Raw genomic sequence first — 18,751 nt, 5'->3', positions numbered from 1 at the left:
TGCAGTTTCTTATAAAATTCCGATTTCCCCTCATTTGGTGCATAAATTCCTAATATCAACACTTTTTCTCCTTGAATTTGTATTTCAATTGCCAAAATTCGTCCATGTTCATCTTTAAACAAAAGTTTTGGTGACAAATTCTCCTTTGCATAAATCACCACGCCTCTTTTCTTGACCCTGTCTGATGAAATAAATTCTTGGCCTAATCTTTTATTAGTTAAAACTTTCCTTTGGAGTCTTGTCACGTGTGTTTCCTGCAGACAAATTATATCCAGATGTTCTTTTTTCAAAATATGGAAAATCCTTCTCCTTTTCTCCGGGGAATTTGCGCCGTTAATATTACAACTATATAGCTGCAGAGACATCCTTGATTATTCTGTTGCTACTCTATAATGGGGTGTCCTCTTTTTCCTCCGTAGCCGAGGCGGTAGGCTATCTATGTACATTTCTTGCTCTGCATATTCCCCCTCCCTTATCCGAAATGTAAATGAATGTAATCCCACCCCTCCTTAATCTATTCATGACGTGTGAAATATATTCATGATGTAATTCGCGAAACATGACCTTCCCATAATGTATTCATGACGTTTCCTGCACTGTATTCTGGGTTATGGAGGGAACTTTTAAAAGCTTATGTCGCCCCATTCTCGGGGTTCAATGCCATTTTGAACCTGTTGCGCAATAAACTCGGATCTTCGTAGTTTGCTCCTGCGTCCGGCTGAGCTCCTTTTCTCCTCCGCAAGGACCCGCGGACTTTGTCCGACGAGCTGGGTGGCAGTGCATTTACGCACCCAGATTTTCCGTAACACCCTTCAAAAATGAAGGGAAAGTGTGTGTGCGCCCTATGGAGCGAAGACGCCATAGCCCCGCGACCCTCTCCCTCCATTTAAATGTATGGAGTGTGGAAAGAGTTTCAGTGCAAGTGGAGTTCTTACAAAACATCAACAAACTCATACAACAGATCAACAGAGCCAGACTGATACCCAGAGAGAACTTGCTGCAAGACAGACCCAAAAAAGAAAATAACAGAACACCTCTAGTCATCACATACAGCTCCCAAGTTAAAACAGTACAACGCATCATCAGAGATCTACAACCTCTCCTGGACAATGACAGTTCTCTTTCTCAAGCTCTGGGAGGAAGACCTTTCATTGCCTACAGACAGCCACCCAATCTTAAACAACTCCTAACCCACAATAATACTACAACCAGACTTAACACAGACACTGGCACCAGAGCCTGCAATAAACCCAGATGCCAACTTTGCTGCCACATACACCCGGACAACACCATTACTGGCCCCAACAACATCACACATACCATCTCGGGACTATTTAATTGCTCATCGTCTAACATTGTGTATGCCATCAAATGCCAACAGTGTCCTTCAGCTCTCTATATTGGACAAACAGGCCAAACCTTACGCCAAAGAATAAACGGACATAAATCTGACATCAAGAATCGCAAAACAGAGAAACTAGTAGGAGAACACTTCAATCTCCCAGGACATTCTATACAAGATCTCAAAGTAGCTGTTTTACTACTTGGGCCAGTCACACTTCTCTGAAGTCTCTCAGCCCCACTCACCTCACAGAGTGTTTGTTGTGGGGGAGGAAGGGAAAGGAGAATGTGAGCCACTTTGAGACTCCTTAAGGGTTGTGATGAAGCGGGATATCAAATCCAAACTCTTCTGCTGCTACTGCTTCTGTCTTCTCCGGCCAACGCAGCCTCCTGCCCTGCCCTGGCACCTGGACACAGGACAACAACTGGGACAGGTAAAGCCAAACATCTTCAGGCCTCTTTGCAGAAGAAATCTCATGTGAATCTGAAAGTCCCAGTCCCAAATCTTAATCCTACCACCCTAAGATATTATAAGCAAGCCCCACATTCCTCTTTCCACCTGCAATAGGGAGGTTAGCACAACACTTAATACCCTGCAGGGATCATAAGAGCCAGAATTGCTTTGCATTCACAAACGCTATGTGAGATATCACTAGTGAAAAGAATAATTTAAAGAAGGAAACCAACAGCAGTATTAAGAGAGAGAAAAACTGGATTTGAAATGACCAAACCACAAGATGAAAAGTCTCCCTACTAAATGAGGGAAGGGGGAGGCATTGGGGGGGGGGCTTTTGAAGTCTCCCTGCTGGCGAGGGAATTCCAGAGCAAGGGCGCCTCTCTCTGTCTGGATCCCTCACTGCCCCTGAATCCAGTGGGGGGGAGAGGGGCTGGTGTTTGAAGCAGGGCTTGGCTGTTAGGGGGCGTAGCTCAGCAATGCAGCAGTTGCTCCGAATGCAGAAGGACCCCGGCTGAGTGCTTGGCATGCAGAAGGAGGCCCAGAAGGAGATGCTCCCCCTCCCTAAAAAATCCTGGTGGATGAAACTTGCCCAACTCCCCCCTCCCCTCTGGAGTCCCCCTCCCTGCCGCCAGTTGGGGGGGGCGGGGGCCGGGTCCCCATGGAGCCCCCAGAGCAGGAGGCCAGAGGCAGCGCCGCCCCGTCGCCTTCCCCTCCGGACACAGGGAGGGGCTGCTCTCGGAGACGTAGCTCTAGGGTCGCCTGCGCCTCAAAAGGAGCCGGAAGTGTCGCTGGGAAATGCGCCGGAAGTTTCCAGACCGGAAAAGGAGGAGGGGCGTCGCTGAAGAGCCCCCGTCGCCGCCGCCCTTTCTATTGCAGACAAGGAAAGCGGACTAATCCGGAGCCAGGGAGGCGGAGGACCAAGAGGTAAAGGGGGAGAGAAGGGGGGGAATAGTGGGGGGGATAAGGGGGGAGGAGGACAAAGAGACCTGCAGGGTTGGCCTTGCAAGATCTCCTGGGCAGCAGCAGCACCGCCAGACTCCCCTTTCTCTTTCCTGGGGGGCCGAGAGATGCTCAGCTGCCCTGCCCCCCCCGGAGGCCTTGGCGGGAAGGGGAATGAGGACCCCAAGCGGGGCTGAGGCCCCCCATTCTCCCTGGGGTCGCCTGGCTGGGGAAAGGGAGAGAGGGAGTCCAGGGAAGGGTTAAAGGAAGGGGAGGAGCCTCGACGGAGACCCCTCCCCTTCCATCACATCTTATTCCCCAGTCTCCCTGCTGGCAGTCCCAGATTATCTGCATTCACTAGGACTCATCTCCATACTTTGGATTGTCCTGAATACCACCATTTGGTAGCCTAGCCCAAACCCAAAAGTCCTGCTAGGATGCATCTTGGCTTGCCTGCTGATGAAACTGAGTGTGTGAGGATTGATAATATTGTCATTTATCCGTTTCAGATCCCTAAGTGGCAGCAGTTGCCAGGACATTGTCCTGTTCGCCTCTGTATAGTTCCAGCCTTAGTTCAGATGTTGTGGTAGATTGCAATCAGGGTGGATTTGATATAAGTCAAATTGATTTGTCCAGTATACCTGAAGGAGCGTCTCCACCCCCATCGTTCTGCCCGGACGCTGAGGTCTAGTGCCGAGGGCCTTCTGGCGGTTCCCTCATTGCGAGAAGCAAAGCTACAGGGAACCAGGCAGAGGGCCTTCTCGGTAGTGGCGCCCGCCCTGTGGAACGCCCTTCCAGCAGATGTCAAAGCGATAAACAACTACCTGACATTCAGAAGACATCTTAAGGCAGCCCTGTTCCGGGAAGTTTTTAACGTGTGATTTTACTGTATTTTTGGTTTTACGGAAGCCGCCCAGAGTGGCTGGGGAGGCCCAGCCAGATGGGCGGGGTATAAATAAATTATTATTATTATTATTATTATTATTATTATTATTATTATTATTGATTTCAATCACAATTTACAATAAATCACTAGTCAGTATGATTCTATTTAAATCAAAAATTTCTGATTTGGTTACACTATTAGAAATACACAGACAGATAATTATGAAATCATTCTGAGGTTTAATAAGTTTACTGTCTATATTTGGACAACATTTCGGCTGTAATTTATTGGAAAGAGAAAAATAATCATTTCCTTAGTAACAACTTAAACAATTTATTTAACTAAAACAATATTATAGCATGTTGGTAAAAATATTTTTTTTATATATAAAAAACAACAACCAAGCGCACATGAAAAACTCGGAACTTAAGCCTTTCCCCACCTCCACTACCAGCCACCCCTTTGGATTGGCTTCGGCATCCAGGCGCCTATTCTGTACAGTTAAGTGTTAGTGCGGTTGTTGGAACCCAGTGGGATTGGGAAGAGGTTGCCATCCCTGAAAGACCTTCAGCGCTTGCCTCAAGTCTGACTTGCACAATTATTACACAAAGACCCCAAGACGTGTGGAGTATTCTGCTCACAAGGTTGCCCTTTCATTTTTACGGCTTCACACTTAGCTACTTGTGCAGATCTCTTCCACTGCAAACCATCTGTTCATTGAACCTCTTGGAACTCAGCATTTAAGGGGTTGATTCTGTGTATATAATTCTGCATTGGAACAATGGGATTAAGGTTTTCCGTCAACTCTGTATGTTTATTTTATAACATTTTTCCTGTGAAGAAAAGGCATGTTATCTCTGCAGATACACAAATTCACACTTTTGAGAATGGCAAAAACAAGCATCTGTGACAATATCGTCTCTTTAGAAAAACTTCACCAAATAATCTTACAAAAACCTCTGGAAGAGCATGACATTGTGAATGGATTAATGGAATTCATTTACCCAAAAAATTAAATATTCCATATAAAGCCTCATGCTAGATAATTAAAAAGAAATCCTTATTTCCTGATGAATAGCCTTTGGACTATAATGTAATTAAATATAAAACTATCTTTAGATAGACTTTTTCCTCTAAAAGCATTTTATTTTTTTTAAAATTCTGATTAAAAAAATCTGATTTAAATAAAAAAATCCGATTTTAATTTTTTTAAAAAAATCATTGATTGTATTCACCCTGATTGCAATCTTTAGCTGCTGATAACATGGCAACGTTTAGCAGCTCATATTGTGAGGTTTAGCTGGTGAGAACATTGCAACTGTCAGCTGACGAGTTATCACGATATTGAAAATCAGATATTTCCTAGTCCTTATGCACATTGGATCTGCGATATAATGTCAGCTCAAATATTAGGAAACAGTTAGCACATTAACATCAAGCCCAGCTCTAATTGTGACCTAAATTTCTGGCCCAGTGTATCATTGCAGATTTTACCAGTTTTATTTTGCTTCCCATTCTAATAGTATCTCATACATTTTGGAAAGTTTTTTTTTAAAATTGTTCAGTAGTACCTAACAGACCAACTAAGTTTGTTCTGGGGATGAGCTTTCGTTTGCATGCACACTTCTTCAGATTGGACAATTTTCTACCTGAAATTTGGGAAACACTTTTTCTTTCCTCGCCATAATATCTCTTTCAAACTGTGAACTTTCAGTCCAAAAACCTCTCCCTTTATCTTGTCCAAACAAGATGATTTGATGGTATTGAAACCAATCTGCCATCACACCTCCCACCTCATCCTGTTTATTCAGTTTTATTTCTTCTTCCGAAAAGTCCAAAAGATCTCTGTAAGTTGCCCATTGCTTCTTCCGTATTGCATTTTTTAAAAAGCTGTTGCTTTTGTGGGTGGAAGCCAAAGAGGTGTTTTTCTTTCCAGCGGATTATTATATTTATCCCATACTGTAAAAAGGATTTTCTGAATAACCTGATTCATAGAGCTCTTGTGTGTTTTAGTTTTATCCTGCCATAAATAAGCGTGCCAACCAAACATATTCTTGTTTGATGTTTAGTCGTGTCCGACTCTTCGTGATCCCATGGACTAGAGCAGCCAGGCACCCCTGTCCTCCACTGCCTCCCGCAGTTTGGCCAGACCCATGTCTGTAGCTTCGAAGACACTATCCAACCATCTCGTCCTCTGTCGTCCCCTTCTCCTTGTGCCCTCCATCTTTCCCAACATCAGGGTCTTTTCTAGGGAGTCTTCTCATGAGGTGGCCAAAGTCTTGGAGCCTCAGCTTCACGATCTGTCCTTCCAGTGAGCACTCAGGGCTGATCTCCTTCACAATGGATCGGTTGGATCTTCTTGCAGTCCATGGGACTCTCAAGAGTCTCCTCCAGCACCATAATTCAAAAGCATCAATTCTTTGGCGATCTGCCTTCTTTATGGTCCAGCTCTCACTTCCATACATCACTACTGGGAAAACCATAGCTTTTACTATACGGACCTTTGTTGGCAAGGTGATGTCTCTACTTTTTAAGATGCTGTCTAGGCATCTTAAAATATTTTCTTACGACCTTTGTTGTAAGAAAAAACCTATTCCTTTCCCCTTATGGGGTATTCAAGAGCCCATATAGTCCTTAAGTGGGTTCCATATTGGTAGGAGAAAATAACAGAGGCCAACCAGAGTATATGGAGAAGCAAAGGGGCTAGTAAGCCTGATCTTTATTGCAACAGTGTCCCCCCCTCACCACAACCAGGAGGGAGGTGTGCAAGGCCTTATATAGTCTTTTGAAATTGCCCACCCAAGACCACCCACCCCCAAATATCATACAGAAGGAGACTGTCTACAGCAGGAATACATCACAGGAGGCAGTCTACAGCAGAAAACCTGTCCCCAAGGATACCTGTTAATGGTCACTAACTGCATTACCTGGGCAGCCTGGCCATTCTTTTGTGATGGCAAATACTTTAGTTCCTGAATCCAGGTCACAGGCCCACCCTGTTCAGGAGGTGTGACAGTATTTGTAAGCACAAAGACAATGGGAAGGCTTCCATTTGCCTCCTTTACTGCAGAGGAATATTTGAGTACGTTTCTGAGCACAATTCAAAGTGTTGGTGCTGACCTTTTAAGCCCTAAACGGCCTCAGTCCTGTATACCTGAAGGAGCGTCTCCACCTCCATCGTTCAACCTGGACACTGAGATCCAGCGCCGAGGGCCTTCTGGCGGTTCCCTCCCTGCAAGAAGTGAGGTTACAGGGAACCAGACAGACGGCCTTCTGGGTAGTGGCGCTTGCCCTGTGGAATGCCCTCCCATCAGATGTCAAGGAATTAAGCAGCTATCTTATTTTTAAAAGACATCTAAAGGCAGGTCTGTTTAGGGAAGTTGTTAATATTTAATGCTGTATTGTTTTTAACACTCGATTGGGAGCCGCCCAGAGTGGCTGGGGAAACTCAGCCAGATGGGCAGGGTATAAATAATAAATTATTATTATTACTATTATTATTAGTAGTCTGTGGTGCTCAATGTTTAGGTATAGTAAATACTAGGATTTAATTAGAACTTGTGTGTTATAGCGGGGATATGCCCAGGCTTCAGCATACAGGCAACTCTCCGCAAGCCGTGGGAGCCCAGCGCGGGTTCCTCCTACGTCTTGCGGAGATCTGCGTGACGCCTGGAGAGCGAGAGCGACCCCCCTCGCTCTCCAGACTTCAGCGAAAGCCTGCATTCGCCCCATAGGACGCACCCAGATTTCCCCTTCATTTTTGGAGGGGGAAAAGTGCGTCCTTGTCAGTGTTTGTAAAAAGCAAAAAAAAAAAAAAGAAGAAAAAAAGAAGGAAAGGGTTCTGACCTCCCTTTGTCTCCTCAGTCTCCTTGATATTCTAGAATAAAGTGTGGCTAAGATTCTGAGTCACAATCATGGCTGAGAAATACAGCCAGGAAATATGAAACTGATTTGAAGATTGGTTTCTTCTTTACACATTATTATTATTATTATTATTATTATTATTATTATTATATTACATTCAGGAGGACACACCACGGGTTTCCTTCTTCTTTCTTTTCTTTCCAACAATCATAATCATAATTATAATTATAATTTATTATTTATACCTCGCCCATCTGGCTGGGCCTCCCCAGCCACTCTGGGTGGCTTCCATAGAAACCAAAAATACAGTAAAATATCACACGTTAAAAACTTCCCTGAACAGGGCTGCCTTAAGATGTCTTCTGAATGTCAGGTAGTTGTTTATCGCTTTGACATCTGCTGGAAGGGCGTTCCACAGGGCGGGCGCCACTACCGAGAAGGCCCTCTCCCTGGTTCCCTGTAGCTTTGCTTCTCGCAATGAGGGAACCGCCAGAAGGCCCTCGGCGCTGGACCTCAGCGTCCGGGCAGAATGATGGGGGTGGAGACGCTCCTTCAGGTATACTGGACCGAGGCCGTTTAGGGCTTTAAAGGTCAGCACCAACACTTTGAATTGTGCTCGGAAACGTACTGGGAGCCAATGTAGGTCTTTCAAGTTATATGGTATTGGCGGCCGCTGCCAGTCACCAGTCTAGCTGCCGCATTCTGGATTAGTTGTAGTTTCCGAGTCACCTTCAAAGGTAGCCCCACGTAGAGCGCATTGCAGTAGTCCAAGCGGGAGATAACCAGAGCATGCACCACTCTGGCCAGTGTTATTCACCTTTAATACTCACCTTTTTCAGTGTAACACATATTTTTATCTTGTGATATTCAGATGAAGAGAGGTATAACAATTTAATAAATAATTCCCAGTTGGAGCAGAGCTAGAATATCCGGAAGCCCTTGGCCACCCAGGGCAAAGGAGGAAGAACAGTGAGAGAGGCCTGGACAGGGAATCTCCGCTAAGATAAGCCAGTGTCAGGAGGCGGGTGCGAGACCCGGTGGCATATAATTATTATAAATCATAATTGGGGAGGGTGTCTCAATCTGGCCTTCCCAGCAGTCAGGCTTCAGCTGCTTTCCTTCTGCATCTCGAGCTCTCTCCATTCAAGAATGCAAGGCTGAGAGATGGAGGTCCAACCCCAAGAACATTGTCCCACTGAGCACTCCTTCAACTGACCACAAGCACCAAGCCTTGTCACTAGACTTATATATGGGTCTCCCAAAATGGTCAGTATGGACCTCCTGAGGCCAAAGGGACTCTGCAGGTGATTAATAAACATCTAGAGGTCGAAGGGGACAAAATGTGGCCCAAGGGGTGGAGGATTATAGTGCAGAGGATGAAGAACTCCATGATGAACTTAGGACCCTGATGAATATTGGCTTCATGGAACATAGAGCAGCTCCCTTTCCTGTGATAAACCATTTTTTATCAAACGTAAAGCCCACAGTTAAACTGTATTCTAAGATAATGCTGCTTCATTAATGCTTAATTAAAGGTTAGGAAAGGCTGATGATGCATTACCATTATTTAACATTATTTCATCTGTCTTTCCGAAAAATTTCATATGGAGGACAGGAAAGAATGTACGAGATGTCAAAATAAGAGCAGGTGCTAATTGATGTGTGTAATATTCCTTTGTTCTCTTCCTAGGTTTCCTTTCCCCCCGCTCCTCCCTGTTGAAAGAAGACAATGGAGAAGGCAGTCAAAATTCTGGAGGGCCATGTCCAATGGGAATAACAAAGAAACCATATAAATTCATGGAATGTGAAAAGAGAGAGGAGAAACAATTTGAAAGTATGGAGTGTGGAAGGAGTTTCACTGACAGTGGAACACTTGGAAAACATCAATGGATTCACACAGGGGAGAAACCATTTAAATGCATGGAGTGTGGAAAGAGCTTCAGTCAGAGTGGAAACCTTAGAATTCATCAACGGAGTCACACGGGGGAGAAATCATTTAAATGCATGGAGTGTGGAAAGAGCTTCAGTCAGAGTGGAGACCTTAGAATTCATCAACGGACTCACACGGGGGAGAAACCATTTGAATGCATGGAATGTGGAAAGAGTTTCACTCAGAATGGATACCTTAGAATTCATCAACGGACTCACACGGGGGAGAAACCATTTAAATGCATGGAGTGTGGAAAGAGCTTCACTGAGCGTGGAAAACTTAGAATTCATCAACGGAGTCACACGGGGGAGAAACCATTTGAATGCATGGAGTGTGGAAAGAGCTTCAGTCAGAGTGGACATCTTAGAATTCATCAACGGAGTCACACGGGGGAGAAACCATTTGAATGCATGGAGTGTGGAAAGAGCTTCAGTCAGAGTGGACACCTTAGAATTCATCAACGGAGTCACACGGGGGAGAAACCATTTGAATGCATGGAGTGTGGAAAGAGCTTCACTGAGAGTGGAAAACTTAGAATTCATCAACGGAGTCACACGGGGGAGAAACCATTTGAATGCATGGAGTGTGGAAAGAGCTTCAGTCGGAGTGGAGACCTTAGAATTCATCAACGGAGTCACACGGGGGAGAAATCATTTAAATGCAGGGAGTGTGGAAAGAGCTTCAGTCAGAGTGGAAACCTTAGAATTCATCAACGGAGTCACACAGGGGAGAAATCATTTAAATGCATGGAGTGTGGAAAGAGCTTCAGTCAGAGTGGAAACCTTAGAATTCATCAGCGGACTCACACGGGGGAGAAACCATTTGAATGCATGGAATGTGGAAAGAGTTTCACTCAGAGTAGATCCCTTACAATTCATCAACGGACTCACACGGGGGAGAAACCATTTAAATGCATGGAGTGTGGAAAGAGCTTCACTGAGCGTGGAAAACTTAGAATTCATCAACGGACTCACACGGGGGAGAAACCATTTAAATGCATGGAGTGTGGAAAGAGCTTCACTGAGCGTGGAACACTTAGAATTCATCAACGGAGTCACACGGGGGAGAAACCATTTGAATGCATGGAGTGTGGAAAGAGCTTCAGTCAGAGTGGACAGCTTAGAATTCATCAACGGAGTCACACAGGGGAGAAACCATTTGAATGCATGGAGTGTGGAAAGAGCTTCAGTCAGAGTGGACACCTTAGAATTCATCAACGGAGCCACACGGGGGAGAAACCATTTGAATGCATGGAGTGTGGAAAGAGCTTCACTGAGAGTGGAAAACTTAGAATTCATCAACGGAGTCACACGGGGGAGAAATCATTTAAATGCATGGAGTGTGGAAAGAGCTTCAGTCAGAGTGGAAACCTTAGAATTCATCAACGGAGTCACACAGGGGAGAAATCATTTAAATGCATGGAGTGTGGAAAGAGCTTCAGTCAGAGTGGAGACCTTAGAATTCATCAACGGACTCACACGGGGGAGAAACCATTTGAATGCATGGAATGTGGAAAGAGTTTCACTCAGAGTGGATCCCTTACAATTCATCAACGGACTCACACGGGGGAGAAACCATTTAAATGCATGGAGTGTGGAAAGAGCTTCACTGAGCGTGGAAAACTTAGAATTCATCAACGGAGTCACACAGGGGAGAAACCATTTGAATGCATGGAGTGTGGAAAGAGCTTCAGTCAGAGTGGACACCTTAGAATTCATCAACGGAGTCACACGGGGGAGAAACCATTTGAATGCATGGAGTGTGGAAAGAGCTTCACTGAGAGTGGAAAACTTAGAATTCATCAACGGAGTCACACAGGGGAGAAATCATTTAAATGCATGGAGTGTGGAAAGAGCTTCAGTCAGAGTGGACACCTTAGAATTCATCAACGGAGTCACACAGGGGAGAAATCATTTAAATGCATGGAGTGTGGAAAGAGCTTCAGTCAGAGTGGAGACCTTAGAATTCATCAACGGACTCACACGGGGGAGAAACCATTTGAATGCATGGAATGTGGAAAGAGTTTCACTCAGAGTGGAGACCTTAGAATTCATCAACGGACTCACACGGGGGAGAAACCATTTGAATGCATGGAGTGTGGAAAGAGCTTCAGTCAGAGTGGACACCTTAGAATTCATCAACGGAGTCACACTGGGGAGAAACCATTTAAATGCATGGAGTGTGGGAAGAGCTTCAGTGAGAGTGGACACCTTAGAATTCATCAATGGAGTCACACAGGGGAGAAACCATTTAAATGCATGGAGTGTGGAAAGAGCTTCAGTCGGAGTGGAGACCTTAGAATTCATCAACGGAGTCACACAGGGGAGAAATCATTTAAATGCATGGAATGTGGAAAGAGCTTCAGTCAGAGTGGACACCTTAAAATTCATCAACGGAGTCACACAGGGGAGAAACCATTTGAATGCATGGAATGTGGAAAGAGTTTCACTCAGAGTGGACACCTTAGAATTCATCAACGGAGTCACACTGGGGACAAACCATTTGAATGCATGGAGTGTGGAAAGAGCTTCAGTCAGAGTGGGAGTGGAGACACTTAGAATTCATCAACGCACTCACAGGTGAGAAACCATTTAAATGCATGGAGTGTGGAAAGAGCTTCACTGAGAGTGGAACGCTTAGAAAGCATCAACGGACTCACACAGGGGAGAAACCATTTAAATGCATGGAGTTTGGAAAGAGCTTCAATAGAAGTGGACACCTTAGCAAACACCATTGAACTCACAGAGCGAAAACCACTTACTTATATGGAGTGTAGATAGCTCTTCAATCCTGATGTTCTTACAAAACATCAATGGACTCACAAGGAGGAGAAGCTTTAAGAGTTGAAACCCAACAATCTACCAACAAACTGAAAAAGCAGAAATGATTTGAATGGAAGGAGTGTGGGAAGTTCTTCTATTACCTTATATGTATATAATTTTATATGCAATTTGTTTTTATATGGAATTTATTTACAAATTGCTACATACTTTCCAGATACACATTTATTTCATACTTGACTTCCTCTCCATGGTTTCCCCATAGAATTTTTAAATTGCTGCATATTTCAGATATTTACACCTTACCTTTTCCACACTCTTCTCCAGCAAGTTTTGAACTGTTGTTTTCCATTCAGCTCCTACTTGTGTTTGTACATGTTTACAAAAATTCTTTAAATATTCAACAAAAGGTTTCTACTCCTCCTTAATGTCTGTCTTGATCTCTTATTTTCATAGTTAAATTTGCCAATTTGGCCTTTTCCATCACTTTTAACTGCCGCTCTCTTGATCAAGTGTAGCTATCTCTTGATTTTGCCATTTTTGTGCATAAAGTACTTTTGCTGCTGTCGTTCATCTGTCTTCATGGAACATTTAACCCAGTTATCCCTAAAAGAAATGGTTCCTTCAGGAGCATCACCCTAAGTAAAGTAATTTTCTCCCTAGTTATAATTCATCTGGTTGGCTGAAAGCCACAAAGATGTTTTCTTTTCCAACAAATCCTTATACATTTCCCAAGCTCTTTATAAATTCTTCCTAATTACATAATTAATTAAAAAAAAAGTATTTGGTATTTTGCCTTCTTTTGAGATACCTTTCTGCAGTGTTCTGTCTTAGTCCAGTGATACTACTCCATTAAAATCGCCCATAATAATTATATTTCCAACATAAACCTCAGACATACTTTCATCCAATAGTTGGAAGAAATCTTTCTTTTTCCTCATTAGGTGCGTCAGCTCCTACCAATAATATTTTTTTCTCCTTCACCATCACTTTCACTGCAATAATTCTTCACCTCTAAAGATCTGTTTAGAGTCCAGTTTGGAATTCATATATAGTACCACCCCTCTTTTCTTTGTTTTATATGAATTCCTGTCCTAGTCCTTTATTTACCAATAATCATTTTTGTTGTTGTTTCCTTGTGAAAATATGTGTAATTTTATTTCATTTGGTTTTGTTGTTCAAACCATTCACATTCAATGAAAACAATTTTAAATCCATCATTGAATCCTTTAAACAGTTTTAAGTCCCCTTTCCCCTTATCAGCTATCTCCCTCCTCCAGCTCTTCTACTGATGCATCTCCCAGCTCTTTTTTAAAATATATTTCCTCTAGAATGCCTCTGTTTTTATTGGCCCTTGCCATCTTTGTTTCTTCCCTATGTACATAAAAAAGTTCCCTTCCAGGAATTCTCAACTAAAGGGAATTGAATTCTTCTTGAGCGCATCAGCCAGAAACTTATAGCTGGTTCTTTTCTTCAGCAATTTTGAGCATTGTAATCAGTTTTTCTGGTAGTGTGTTTGGAGTTCTTGATCTTGAGTTTCATAAAATCAATCAAACTCCTGGTAGTTTATTTGCTTTTGCATAAGCTGATTTCACTCTGAAAGCAAGAATCTCCATCAAGTCATTTTTTTCTTTCTTTCTCTTGTTTCTCCTTCTCTACTTTGGTTGAGGGTGTCTTCCTCGTCTGGCCCATAGTCAAGTTCTTGTTAACACCCAACATTTTTATAGCTTTCCACTTTAGGCAGGGTGCTCCGATGTTCCAGTAACCCCAGAGCCTTATGGGGGGGCTATACCCACACTCTCTCTCCCACCCCCATGGCACCTGTAGTAAAGTTAGTACTTTGGTCAAGCGGAGAGTGAGGCCTTGTGGGAAACCAGCAAGAATTATGGGAACTAGGTCCTGTTGCTTTAACCCGTAGACCCGTTGGCTCCAAGGGCGTGAAAGGTTTACTATGGGAGAGGAATTCTCTGGATAATGTGAAGGGTTGATACCTGTGAGGGAAGTTATGTATATCCAGCCAGTGATGTTATCTCCCTGTTAATTGCCCAAAGGAGGTGCATCTGCATAAGCTCCAAGAAAGGGAGGAAACATCTTTGATGTAGGCTCTGGAGCCTTAATTGGCCCAGCTGTCAGAAGTTAAAATTATTAGCCCACAAGCTGGTTATTGGAGAATTCAAATGTAACCAAGAGTGGTGATTGGGCCTGGGGGATCTGATTCCATGTGCAAATTAGGGACAAAAGATCTTGAGAATGGCTGGGAAGGTGTGCTCTGCAATCCGCAAAATCGCCCTGCTGCTGATGTTCCACCTAAGCAGCCGTTCTTTTGTGATGAAGATTTTCTAAGACCTCTGAATGCGGATCTCTGAAGGACTCTGAACTATCCTATCTTTGCCTTAGAGTGTAGAAGTGAGTATTAGCTAGCTATATTTTGCAACGTTTTTATTTTCTCTTTACTTGTAATCTACCAAAAGATGTGCCTGCTTTTTAGCATGTTCTTTATGTTTTAAAATAAATTTTAAGCAAGAAACTTTCTCTTGTCTTGTGTGTGCCTATCCGGGGAAATAGCTAAATCCAATGCCTAGCTTCTTGGTTGCGCCTTACTAAAGAATTTCTGCCTGCAAGCTTGTGGAAGCAACTTGTAGTTTGGAGTTAACCAGTAACAAAGAAGCACGGCCGTCTCCCTTGAGCTGTGGCTTAAGGTAACCCTGGGACAAGGGAGTGGTGGCAGCCTTACCAGTTCTGTTTCGTCCTGTTTCTGAAAAGGTAAAAGGGTCTGCCAGTGATACGGAAGGGGGGGCATGTCTTCTTTACCTTCTTCGCTACAATATATCCATTTATTCCCAATTGTCAATGTCAAAAGAGACTAAAATCTATAAAATTCATAGAAACTCAACGTGCCAATTTGCTCAATTTCTCTAGGACCCCATGACACCTCCCCTGTCCTCCATCATCCCTCAAGCAAGGTGTCAAGACCCTAATCCTGTCAAATCACTCTGCCAAATCTTTCCTCCGGGCAATGCCAGTACATGGATCATTGTCTTCTCATCACTGTTACTCAGGATGTGCTTATCTGCGCATATCTCCAGCTCTGCATATCCCCCCTCCCTCCTCCATATGTTAATCCATGTAACCCAACCTCTTCTTAATGTATTCATGATGTAACCTGTGTAACCCAACCTCCTCTTAATGTATTCATGATGTAACTGGGATGTATTTTGCACTGTATTCTGGGACATAGAGGGAAGTTTCAAAAGTTCATGTCACCCCTTTCTCGCTGTTCAATCTCGCCTTGAACCTGTTGCGCAATAAACTTGGATCTTCTGCAGCTTGCTCCTGTCTCCGGCTTAGCTCATTTTCCTCCGCAGGGACCCGCGGACTTAGTCCGACGAGCTGGGTGGCAGAGCAGCCTCGCACCCAGATTTTGCCGTAACATCCAGCCTTGCTCCAGAAACCTGGTCTGGCCGAAGAGCAAAGACAGGTGAGGGAGGGGCTAATGGTTGGGGACCAGTTTACCACAGGACCTGATCTGCTGCGGAGGGTGCATGGCAGGCGACTGAACTCTGATGCAACAACCTGGAAGTCCCAGAGCGGTGCATCAGTTAGAATGGGATGCTTAAGAAACCTCTACAGATTCTCAAAGGGGAGAAGAAAACATTTAGATGTATGGAGTGTTTGACGTATTTCTCTCAGAGTTCACTTTCCTTCCCATCAATGAACTCAGATAATGGGAAAGCAGTCTTAAATGCATGGAGTGCATGTGAAGTTCTGGTATTTGTATATAAAGTTGTATAGACAGGTCTTTAAAGAAATGAAGGTCATGTCTCACAAGTATAATAGCAGATATAATATAATGTTAGATAGGGAGGGGGAGAATCTGGAGTGCTGGGGTGAGTGATGATGGGCTGAGAGCCAGCTGATTTTGGGGCCTTGGTGGAGAGAGTTGGAAATGTTGGTGTTAGGAGTTGTGGTGGTAGTTTGGGAGCAGGGTTGGTGGGATTAGCATTATAGGAACAGCACCATAACTCCCATTGATGGAACAACAAAGACACAAAAAGACGAAAAGCATCTTGTACATTTTGATGCTATGGCCTGTTGGCTACACAAATAAAGTCTATTCATTCATTCATCTTATACATAGACTGAAAGGGCTTAAGCTCAGTGAGAAAGAGGAGGATTGGTTTGAGAAGACACTGAATTATTTGGGTAGGTTTGAACAATTTGGGGCAATTAAAATGTTTAAAGTTAAATAAACCTTGTGGAGGGAGGAGCGTTAAGGTACAGTGGTGCCCCGCAAGATGAATGCCTCGCAAGACGGAAAACTCGCTAGACGAATTTCCTATGGGCTTGCTTTGCAGGATGAAAATGTATTGCGAGTTCCTGCGGGGGTTTTTTCCTCCCCCCTTTTTCTAAGCCGCTTATCCGCTAAGCCGCTAAAAGCCGCTAAAAGCTGCTAAGTCGCTAATAGCGCTAATCCGCTAAGCCGTCAATGGGCTTGCTTCGCAAGACGAAAAAACCGCAAGACGAAGAGACTCGCGGAACAGATTCTTTTCGTCTTGCGAGGCACCACTGTATATAGAATTGTACATATGTTATTATTGAATATTATTGAATATGTATATTATTGAATATTGTATAGGTAAAGGTAAAGGTACCCCTGCCCGTACGGGCCAGTCTTGACAGACTCTGGGGTTGTGCGCCCATCTCACTTAAGAGGCCAGGGGCCAGCGCTGTCCGGAGACACTTCTGGGTCACGTGGCCAGCGTGACATCGCTGCTCTGGCGAGCCAGAGCCGCACACGGAAACGCCGTTTACCTTCCCGCTAGTAAGCGGTCCCTATTTATCTACTTGCACTCGAAGGTGCTTTCGAACTGCTAGGTTGGCAGGCGCTGGGACCGAGCAACGGGAGCGCACCCCGCTGCGGGGATTCGAACCGCCGACCTTTCAATCGGCAAGCCCTAGGCGCTGAGGCTTTTACCCACAGCGCCACCCGCGTCCCGAATATTGTATACCCAATGTATTTTTTATTAATCTTGGCAGCCACTTTATCTTGGCAGCCACTGATGTAGCGACTTGCTTCGTATTTAGCTATTCCATCTCTTTCCATTTGCCAGAGGGGTTTATATCTTGGAACTTTCTGTGTGGAATATATTTTAAGGTTGGTGTTTCCCTTCCTGTTGTAATCTATTATTTCTTGTATTCCCCACCCCAACCCCACTCCGAGAACTTGATTCTTGCTGTGCCATCGACTCTCCCATCTTTCATTGGCATTTTGACCTTTCCCAGTAGTGATGTATGGAAGTGAGAGGTGGACTGTAAAGAAGGTTGATTGCTGAAGAATTGATGCTTTTGAATTATGGTGCTGGAGGAAACTCCAGCACCATAATTGGACAATGTTCTCGAAGCTACCAGCATGAGTTTGACTAAACTGCGGGAGGCAGTGGAAGACGGGAGTGCCTGGCGTGCTCTGGTCCAGGGGGTCACGAAGAGGTGGACACGACTAAACGACTAAACCACAACAACAAGGGCTGACTTCCAGCTTTCCATTACTAATTACCATCCATTAATAATTATTTTCCATTAGGAATTATTTTTCTTGAGTGAAGGATTGCCACAACATAAAACAATGTAGTACATGTATAGAGAAAGAACAAAGGCTGTTAGGATTTCAGGCTCCCCAATGCTGATTTTATGTTTGATATATTTCACACGCCTGTCTGAGTGGAGTGTGAGAAAGGAAGACTGTCTTATCTCCCTTCCGGTGTGAGACTGTGAAACTACTTTCACTTTTATGTCGTTCTGTTTTGTTGTTGGAGCTGATGAGAATGGATGCCATTATGCATATGTATGTAAATGTTATGTAAATAAATAGTAGTTTAGAACTACGATGCTTCTTTCTTCTGCTGTGTTAAGCCAGAAGGCTAGTGTGCACAAATCAAGATGGTTTATGTCGCTGGAGAAGGGGATGCCTTTGCCAGAACTATGCTCACCGGAGGACGCTCGGAGGGAGGCGGGGAAAGCCCTTGAGGGGAAGAAGAAGCAGCGGGGGGGGGGAGGGGCTCCTCCTCTCTCGCCCCTCAGAGACACAGAGAGAGACAAGGGGGACCCTCTTGGGAGGGGGGCAGAAAGGGGTCTCTCTCTCCCCCCCCTCACAACCCCATTGCACTCCTCTGATGGCGGAAGGGGACCCCACCCTCTCCCTGCCTGGCGAGGGGGCAGCCGGGCCAAGGGGGTCTCTGGGCGCAGGAGAGCCTGGGGGGAGGAGGGGGGAGAGGAGAGGAAGCGCCCCTTCTCTCTCAGGCAGCCCCATGTCTCTTCCCACCCCCAGGGGCTGGGTCCATCTCTGGGCCTCACAGAGGACCCCCCCCCTGGGCTGGGGGGGAGGAGGGACCCCCCTTTGGCTTCCCCGGCTCAGCCCCTCCCCCACTCTCCTGACCCACAGGGGGAGGGGCAGCCCTTCCCTCCTTCTCACTCAGCCTCTCCCCTCCCAACCTCCCTGTTTGCAGATTGAAAACCACCTCCTCTCCCCGCAAACCCAGGTCACCCCCAGATATGAT

General features: G+C 44.8%; 1 protein-coding gene across 1 annotated transcript in view; it reads left to right on the top strand.

Annotated features, from left to right (window-relative positions):
• The first annotated feature begins 2,468 nt into the window (after positions 1 to 2,468).
• The window catches only part of LOC309525783 (uncharacterized protein), a 39,546-nt gene continuing 23,263 nt past the window's right edge, over positions 2,469 to 18,751 (top strand). Inside the window, exon 1 of the mRNA XM_082211341.1 lies at positions 2,469 to 2,722. The gene's annotated coding sequence lies outside the window, so the exon portion shown is untranslated. The remainder of the gene's footprint in view (positions 2,723 to 18,751) is intronic.

Source organism: Podarcis vaucheri (genome assembly GCF_965113315.1).
Source record: "Podarcis vaucheri genome assembly, chromosome: 2".
In the NCBI taxonomy this organism is placed as follows: domain Eukaryota; kingdom Metazoa; phylum Chordata; class Lepidosauria; order Squamata; family Lacertidae; genus Podarcis; species Podarcis vaucheri.
Note: the sequence above shows the minus strand (reverse complement) of the source record. Positions and strands in the feature narration are given on the sequence as shown.